General features: G+C 42.8%; 1 protein-coding gene across 1 annotated transcript in view; it reads right to left on the bottom strand.

The window, feature by feature from the left end:
- The window catches only part of TAB2 (TGF-beta activated kinase 1 (MAP3K7) binding protein 2), a 79,788-nt gene extending 71,457 nt beyond the window's left edge, over positions 1-8,331 (bottom strand). Inside the window, exon 1 of the mRNA XM_060115150.1 lies at positions 8,245-8,331. The gene's annotated coding sequence lies outside the window, so the exon portion shown is untranslated. The remainder of the gene's footprint in view (positions 1-8,244) is intronic.
- Positions 8,332-9,761: the final 1,430 nt, after the last annotated feature.

Genomic DNA, 9,761 nt, shown 5'->3' on the forward strand with positions numbered 1-9,761 from the left:
ATGGGTTGTGAACTAATTTCAAATAAAAAATGCGGGCTTTTTCACAGGAACAGATATGAAAAATACAAAGAATTAATAATTTGCATGTTTATTTTGTAATTAAAACAATAATGGTGATGTTTTGTTTATTTCACCCTTGGTCTGAAGAGGTACAGTAAATTAAACAGCATAGAAGTTATTACCCTTTTATTCTACTTGTTGGGGAAAATGAATTGAACAGGTATTCTGAAAGAAAAACCTAACAAAGCTAAATTCCAAATGTAAGATTACCTCCCATTATTTGAGCTACATGTCTACTAGAAAAAATAATTCACCTTGTTCTGTTTGAAAGATTAATACTTTTTGAAACTGAGCTTCGCTAAATAGAAGCTAATATTGATATAAGAAAGTTACAGGGAAAAAAATCTGCCTCAAAAAGCATAGGATATATCAGACATTTTGACTACTACTTATTGACGTCTAAGTTCAGGTAAGTACTGTGCTAGGTAACATAAATGAAGAGCTAGCTAACATAAGAAATACAGATAATGTAGTTAAAACTACCATGCAAGGTAGGTATTATTATACCTATGTATTTTTCTAAAGACAAGTCCTAGACTCAAAGAGTTTGAGTGATTAGCCTAAGACCACAAAGCTATAGTTAGTAATAGAACTCACATTTGAACTTGGGCTCATCTGACTTTAAAGACCAGGTCTTTTCTTATCATACGTCACAGATTCCCAACACAATAAAATTAAGATGTTTAGTTAAAAGGGTGGAGGTTGACAAGTTGACAGAGACCAACTCAAACTCAAAAGTAGTATTTTCTTCAGCAGCTGAGAGAATTAAAACTAGGTGAACTCCCTTCTACTCCTATTTTCCCAGTTCATATCAGAATGATTGTTTTTGTTGATTTCTCTGACTAAACCAACCTTGCCTGGGGTGAGAACCGTGTTCAGCAGGGTCAAATTGCGGATTTCAAGTTTTCATTTGTATTGGCAAGCACTTCCTCCCATTGATAGGGAACGGAAAATCATTCCGCTGAACTGCCATTGGCTCTATACTAATGAAACAAGCAGTATCTGGCCTGCCTGACTGGCAAACCGACAGAAAGCAAACTTGTGATGTGCTCCATTTTGCTAACGCTAAAAAGGTTAACATTAAGATATTATGGGCCAAAATAAGTTTTCCTTAATATAAATGTTAGAGGAAAACTTTAAACATTAAAACCCAAAAGAAGAGTATTATTTAATAATTCAGATGAAAGTATAGTTAATAAACCAAAGACTAAAAAGAATTTACTAACTGAAAATTTACTTTTTGTGCACTTTTTTCCCCTCAATAATTCACTGTCATCTGTTATTCTCCCAGAACCTGTCTTCTGCACTAGCCAAACAGACAAGTTAAATGGTCAGAATCAACCCCCAGAAACTCTGAAGTTTTTGATGGTAGCACTAATCTCTATACTATACCTCGGAATGTGGCATTGCTTTTGACTTACTATTTTGGCAAGCTTGGGCAGGGGCTGGTTGCAGAGACCACAAATTTTCTTTAACAGAGTAATTCTTTTGAATCATTTTATTAAAAACAATCAGCATTCATATATTTCCACCAAAATCTTTTAAATTCTACACTTCTTTACTCTTGCTTCTCTTCTCTGTCTCTCTCTGCAGGACCATTCCAACCTCTACTTTATTATTTGGCTACTGAGGCTTGTACCAGGATTGTTTTTTGTTTTTCTTCTTAGGTGAAACAAGAATGCTATTTTCTTTAACAAGGCAATTAAAATACTACAAATTCTTAAAATGCCCTGGTCTATGTTGTACCTATTTGTGGATAAATCAGACTGACTTTCTTTCTGAAGCCACTCAAACTGACACCCTGTAGTAGTATCCCTTTCCAGTGGTAGGTTGTTACAGTTCAAAACAAACAAACAAACAAACAAAAACCCACAAGAGTATAAAAATATCCAATTGTAGATATTTTTATCTCATTTCTAAAACAGTATTGTGTCATACCAAGTTTAAAAATTAAGCAATTTGTTTCTATACATCTTCAAGGGGAATTTTTTTAAAAGCCAAGAAATATTTTGCATAAATGACTAAAGATCTTAGAACTTAAGGGAAGTCTTCAGTTTTAGGAAAGCTAAAATTATTATTCATCAGGCAGAGAATAACAGAACAGGAAAAAGCTTACTGGTGCTAAGATTCAAACATCTGAAAAATGGTTACTGTTAAAGTAGGGTAGGGTGGGGTGGGATGTTTTCCCTTTCCCGTGAAAACACCAATATTCCCCATATCACAGGAATGTAAGAAAGTGACTGAGCCATTTAATCCATAATGTCAGTATAAATGTACAGTTTCACTGAAATTGCCTTAAAGAGGTAAGACAAACTTGTCTTTTAAAGGCTGGTTAAGAGCACATAATTATATATGAATTATTTTTTATACTCTGCTTTTAAAAATTTCTATTCACTTTTTCACTTTAATGTCAACAACTTCATAGGAATAGGTTAATGAATACTAATTTAGCTACAAATAATTTCTTTCTTTTCTTCCTTTTAATTTCTAGGATGTTTTTTCAAACTTTTGGCTAGATTCAAAAAAATAGCATTCAGAAGACTGTGTGATATCCGAGTCTGCGCTTAAAACTAGAGATTCAAAGACTTAAGTCCAGTGCAAACACTTTTCAAAATCAGAAGGTGCTTACTACCAAAAAGAGTTGTGATACACAGGAAAACTATCACTAAGAGCCATCCAGCACTGAATGCGCAGTATTTCTTGAGCTCCTTAAGTACAGGCCAGGCACTGAAGATATGGTGAAGTCAAGACTGAAAGGAAAATAAGACACGGTCTGTCCTTGAGACAGTTTAGTAATTTCCCAGGCTAAAAATGAAAACAAATATTGCAATTTGACTGACTATTCCACTCTTTCTTCAAAAAACTTATCCACAATTTGCATTACTTTCTCTTCATAAAAGTTCTCCTTAATACTTTGTGAATTCTCTGAATTACCCCTTTTCACACAATAAAGGTATAATAACTAATGACAAAGCGAACATTTATTGAATACATAAACTGTACTAAATGTTTCACAAGTACTTCCATGAACTGGGATCTTATACGATATTTTTATCTACTTGTCAAAATGCTGAAATCCAGCTCATCAAGATATGTCACAACGTTTCCTCATCATAAAGACTAGGTTTACTCCTGACAGCATATTGACTAGATAACATGTGCAAACGCTCCAGAAAGTATTAGTGACCATAAATTACAGTTGAGTTTTAATTAATCTTATTCTATCAGAGAAGAGTGCTTTAGTTGTTCAAATAAACTGTGTATTAAACAATGTCCCCCACAGTGCTATGAAAGCTTCTTGGAAAGGTTACCAACATCAACTATTTTGTTTTACAACAGAACTCCGGATAAGCAACAGACAAAAAAGTTGCAGTTTATTGAGCCCCTTCTATATATCAGATAATTTACACAAAATGTATAATTTGGCATCACAACAACACTATAGGTATTCTATTCATTTTACAGAGAAGAAAACAAGCTCAGAGAGGCTGAGAAATTGTAGTTGGCCCCAAATCACAAAGCTAGTATGTGGCAAACCAGGATTCAAACCAGGATAGCAGACTCCACATTTTCTATTGAGCCACAAAGCAGCTTTCTGAAGCACTAATAGGAAATCGCTATTAACTAAAACTCTGAAGCACAAACATAATGTTGTTCCCAAGTTATGAAGTACATTTCTAAAAAAAGTTTCTTATTGGAGTATAGTTGATTTACAACGTTGTGTTAGTTTTGAAGTATATTCTTAAAGAAAAAATTTACGTATGGAAGTTTTTGTTTTTGAAATCAAAGATAATATCCACTATGCAGTTTTTAAAAGAGCAAATATGCAATGTCTGTTCCCCAACCTCCTGTTCTGTTTTACTTTTCTCCACAGTACTTTTTTCTCCCAGACATGCTTGATTTTACTCATTTATTATATCTTCCACTACTAAAATGTAAACTATATGAGGACAGAAATTTTGTCTGTGTTATCCACTGCTGCTATTTCCAATATCGCAAAGAACCCTGTGCTCAATAAATATTTGTGAAACGATAGAAACCTTGGCACTTAGTAGGTATTCAATAAATATTAGTTTCTCTTTTACTATGCAGGAAACACTAAAAAGGTTAATGTTAAGATATTAAAGGTCTAAAGAAATTTACCACTCCCTTGATACCAAATTTTGAACTGAAACAGATTATCAGAAATCCAATAGAATTTCTTGCTCAAGTTTTACATTAAAAATGTTGAGGCAAATCAAAAAGATACATTCGGCAAAGCCTCATTTATAAAGCACTGTCAGGAGATACGGGGGTCTACATGAATTATATTTTGAACAAAGCACTTTTAAGTGGCAAAACTTTAATCAATTTTCACAGAGATTTTTCACTGATATTAATATTCACAATTTTGTTTTGTGGCAATTCTGACTTGGATCTCCTTCTAAAACATCAAGTTCTCAGCTGACGCATCTTACTGTGCCTTTAACAGTAGCCCATTCCTTCTGAGGATTAAGAAATTAGAAACTAAGCATACTTTGTAAAATGAGTCAATAAAAATCAAAGTGAAAAGTCTAAGTGAAATGCATAACTTTAACACTAGAAGGCTAGTAGTAAGTACTACTTAGTACCAAACATTGTGTTTTGAGGCATGGAATACTTAGAAAATGAAGAAAAAGACAGCCATTCTTAATCTCTGACTCTTATCAAGATCACAGGCGAGTTTAGCAGTTAACTAAAGGGAATGTAAAAAGTACAGTACTGGGCTTCCCTGGTGGCGCAGTAGTTGAGAGTCCGCCTGCCGATGCAGGGGACACAGGTTCGTGCCCCGGTCCGGGAAGATCCCACATGCCGCTGAGCCGGGAAGACCCCACATGACACGGAGCGGCTGGGCCCGTGAGCCATGGCCGCTGAGCCTGCGCGTCCAGAGCCAGTGCTCCACAACGGGAGAGGCCACAACAATGAGAGGCCCGCGTACCGGGGGGGGGGGGGAAAAAAAAAAAAAAAAAAAAAGTACCGTACTGGCCACCCTTGAGTACTTACTCAGGGATTTTAGCTTTCTGATTAAGTAAGTGTCCTCCTTGGTTTTTAGGGTCGGAATCATAAAAAAATGACATGTTAAAATATTATAAGTATTTTGGAAATATGAGCCAGAGGCAAATAAATATGAACATGCATACGTTTAGATTTCATACAATTTCCAAGTCTCCAAATCCTTACCATCTTCATACAGAGGACTAAAATAAAATGACATATAGACTGTGAGAGTCTACCTAAAGATTCAGCCCAAACCTCCTTAGAATCGTTCAGCATGATCATCTTCCTGTGCTTGGCACCCACCACTACCCACATCTCCATTTTCCTAGTTGCCTAAAACTGTGCATCTAATCCTCTACTAGCATCTTATCCCCTAGCTTCTCCTCCTTATTACTGTTTTGCCCCATTTTCACATTTGCCTCTATTATTTCCTCATAATCCTTCTATCTTATAGAGTCCCAATCTTAGATGGACCAAATAAAGATGACATAAGTGAAACAATGGAGAAGTGCTACTACTGTTCTCTCTTGGGTCATAGGAGCGTGGCCAGGTAGAGATATAATGAAACTGAAGCTTTTCTGAATTACAGGTTAACTTACAAACTTTGTATGTTGTAAAGATTATCAGGAACTTTTTTTCAAAACATCTATAACAAGGTAAACGTTGCCTTTTAAATACGTTGATAACCATTAAAAAATACACTTTTAGTCTTGATGAATTTATACAACTAAAATAAATGCTGTTTCAGAAAATTCACACATTCCTCATGGGACTGTTTTGGCACGAAACTCACGAAGTTTCATGTAAGTGGTGCCCATCACACCCATTTTGCAAAATGCCATATGTTCATAGATACATATGTAGATTTCATCCTCAACAGTATTTTGAGAAAAGAATTTTCCTTACAGAGAAAACTACAGAAGTAGAATAAATTTTTATTTCTGTCAAGACACAAGACTAATCATGTTAAGACACTTAACCCAAGTATAACGTGTTACTAATACTAAACAAGCAATTCTCAATAATAACGTAACTGGGGATCTGAGTAGTGTGCCCACTTAACTCTGCAGAGTTTAAAAACCTCCTGATTTCATTAGATGCAATAACTGTATGCAAGTTTTAAACAATATCACTAGCTGAAGGCAAGCGCTTCTTTCCAGTAAAGAGAGGACCAAATATAGGTGTTATTTCAATCAAATCAGATTAAGTTGAAACTTATTTTTCAGGAAATTTGTATCAGATGAGACCGATCATTTACCCACTTCTTAACAGGTTACAAAAGCACAGGTTCTACTATGCGACAGTTCACTAAAGAGGGTTGAACCACTTGCATTTCATCAGTGTCCCCTGAGAATACTTCTGAACTCAAGAAAAGGTATTCCACGTGCCCAAGAGAAAAATGAAATAACGGAGTATATTCAGTGGACAATTTACTCATCTAATTAATGCATTCAACTTTCAGTTGATCCTTTGAAGATTTAAATCTTAAGCACCCTCTATTAGAAACTCATTAGGTTTAAGGGGAAAAAAACCCCAACAGAAGTTCTGAATCACTGGAATTTTTGTTCTATTTCCTGTTAACACACTGATAGTGGCATCATTCAATATATTCCTTCCAGACACGTTTTTTCAAAGCTATTGAATCCCTTTTAAACTTGGCCCTATTTTAATTTGTAACTCATTTATCTGACAATTCTTCCCATTGTTTCTAATTTAAGTGCTCAGTCAAAGCTTCCAGTAAGATGAAGAGCGTGTCTGTCTTTATTAGAAAATGCAGTGGTTTCAAAATCTAAAGTTTCAAACTGTCAGGGTTTAAAACCAATCACGACTTCACTGTTCCAAGGAATTCAAAGATACTTTTAAAAAGGTGTCAATACTCTGCTACTGTACGAAGAGTGTGGTAAGCAGCAGTAGTGTAAAAACTGAAAGCAAAATTGTATTGCATGCCCACCAAAATTCCCGGCCAAATCTGAAATTGCATAATGAGCAACGTACTCTTTAAGAGTGAGCTAAAGCACAAACGAATTCCTTTTATACAATGCGAATCAACCTGACCCTGAAGTTCGACACTTTACAAACTTACCTAAAACAGACAAAATGGATGCAAAAGTATACTGCCTCACTGTTGCCTCAAATACGACCTTAGTGTTCAAGAACCTTCCAATGAAGAGAGGCACTCAAAACAGCCTCGCATTGGGGACCCCAAAACGCATGAACTCCTGCGAGACCCCCGTGAAGCTGCAAATTCCCTCCACTCTCCTGGAAACCCAGCTTATCAGAAACATTTGAAGAATTCCTCCACGACAATTAAGCTGACTTGAAGAATGGAAACCGAACATCGCAAATATACTATATATGGAATGAAACATGGCCAAACGCATAGATACGAAGCCACACGGGCTCCGCCACTCTGCTATACTACCCAGCCCCAGCAGCCTTACAGCATCAGCAACGGGAAGATACACCTGTCACCTGTTCAGCGATACCCAGACCCTTTCAGCCTCCCGGCCCCAACCCCAATCTTAGGGTTTGAGGTTGACAGGACAGAAAGCTAGAACCATCCTCTGAAATCTAAGGGCCACACACTCACAGCGGGGCTGGCTCCCCACTTCCAGAAGGCTGCAGAAAACCCACATCGGAAAAGGAACGACGCTCTCCCCTCGACCTCCACGTAACTCCCTCGATCTCTGCCTGCAATACCCTCGCCCCTAAGTCATCCCTCTTCGGGCCACGGCTCCCCCAGAGGAGATCTCCGTCCCCCCCGCCCAGCCCCCCCCATATCTCACACATGCCAAAGGGGCGGGCCGGGGGCACCCGTGCAGGCAGGGGCCCTCCCCGCCCCCGGCACCCTCCCCCACCCGGGGCTCTCCCCGGCGCCCGACTCCAATGAATCTCCCCCTCCCCCTACACACTTCTTCCCGGGAGCCCAGGCCGGGCCCGATGCTCCCCACCCCCGCCCGGTCTGGAGGACTTGGGGGGCCTCCCTCTCTGCCTCGCCACTGGGGAAGGAAGGAGGCGGAGGGAGGAAGAGCGAGAGGAAGAAGCGGACGCCCCGCAAGGGCCTCGCGAGTCGTCAGAGTCCCTTCCAGATGAAGGGGGGGTGCGGGGAGCTGAGGGGAGAGCCGGGATTGGGGATCCCGCCGAGGCCCCGCAGCGCTGTCCGCTTACCCTTCGCCGCCGCCGCTTCCCCCTCCTCCTCCTCGGCCGCCGCCGCCGCCGCCTCTCCCACTACGGCAGCCGTCTCCACCGTCGCCGTCGCCGCCGCCGCCTCCACCACCACAGCCGCCGCCAGCGCCGCCGCCGCCTCCGATTCCACCCGGCAGGGGGGACACCTCAGCTCTCCCTCCCTCCCCGCTCAGCCCCTCCGATCGGCCGCCGCCGCCAACTCCCTCCGGCTGCCGCCGCCGCCGCTGCCGCCGCTCGTGGCTGAGGGGGAGGGGAGGGGGTCGGGCTGGGTCGCCCCGCCGGCGGCTGCTGCAGATCAAAAACGATGGCTGGGTGGCGTCGCCGCTCCCCGCTCCTCGGCTCCAGCTCGTTCGGCCTCCCTACCTCCTTCGGCCCCCACCCCCCTCGCGCTTGCTTGCCCTCCCCCCACCCCCCCAGCTCTCGCTCGCTCTCGCCGCGGCTCCGCCAGTCCAGTGCAAATCAAAATACTGTCACACAATATGGCGGCGCGGCCGCCGGCAAACACCGCGAGATCTGTGGGCGCTGCTGAGGCGGCGGCTGTGACTAGGCCTCCCCCAGTCGGGCGGCGGGGGAGCGGCCATCGGCGGCGGCGCGGAGATGCTCTTTCTCCGCCCTGCACCCCTCCCCCGACTCTCGCAGACTACACACCCGTCTTGCGAAGGCTGCAGGGAGAACGCTGCCCGGCCGCGCGGAGTGGCGCGGGCCGCCGCCGGGGCCGTGCTAGAGGGGGCGCCGAGGCAAACGGCCCGAGGAGGGCCCAGGATCCTACTTTTTAAGTTTTATCCCGGCCGCCGTTACTTGGAGGGGGTGTGTGTGTGGAGAGAAAGAGCAGGTTTACCCCCCAACGGGGGCCGATAGCAGTTTGGGTTGAAAGGAGAAAAGAACTCAGCTCCCCGCGTCTTGGCCCGTCTGGAAGCGGGCGGCGGGACCAGTGGGGCTGCTGGCCTCGCCGCGCGGGTTGGGGGCTTCGAGCTCCGGGCGGGGGCGGACCTGATGCCGCGGCACTGCAGCAACCCCGCGCCTTCCCCAGGCCCGGGCCGCCGAGGGCGGCAGGTGGGCCTGCGGCGGAGCCGGTTGTGCGGCCGCTGCGGGGCGGGGACACACCCCTTTGGAGGCGGGCGGCGCCGAGAGCCGCTGGCTGATGGGGGTGACCAGAGCAGGAGACCAGAGTCGTCCCGGGAGTGTGCGGGACACATCCTAGAAGGCTCAGAACTCGCAGCTTCGAGTTTGGAAAAAAATGTTGGGCTCTGAGTCTTCTTGAGCGCTGGAAAGAAAAAACCAGTCTAAATGCTGTAAAGGTTTTGTTGTTTCGATTTTATTTAAATTGCACGTTCCTAGAAGTCCTAGAAGCAGAGCCAAAGACACTTTAACTTGTGTGTGTGTGTGGAGGGGGGGGGTGGTCAGGCGAAGCAAACACTTCTGTCTCTATCTTCTTAAAGAAATATTTGTTTAATTTCCTCCTAAAATGAAACGTGTTTAACACTCACACGTTTCTCACC

Source organism: Mesoplodon densirostris, chromosome 12, assembly GCF_025265405.1.
Source record: "Mesoplodon densirostris isolate mMesDen1 chromosome 12, mMesDen1 primary haplotype, whole genome shotgun sequence".
NCBI classification, from domain to species: Eukaryota; Metazoa; Chordata; class Mammalia; order Artiodactyla; family Ziphiidae; genus Mesoplodon; species Mesoplodon densirostris.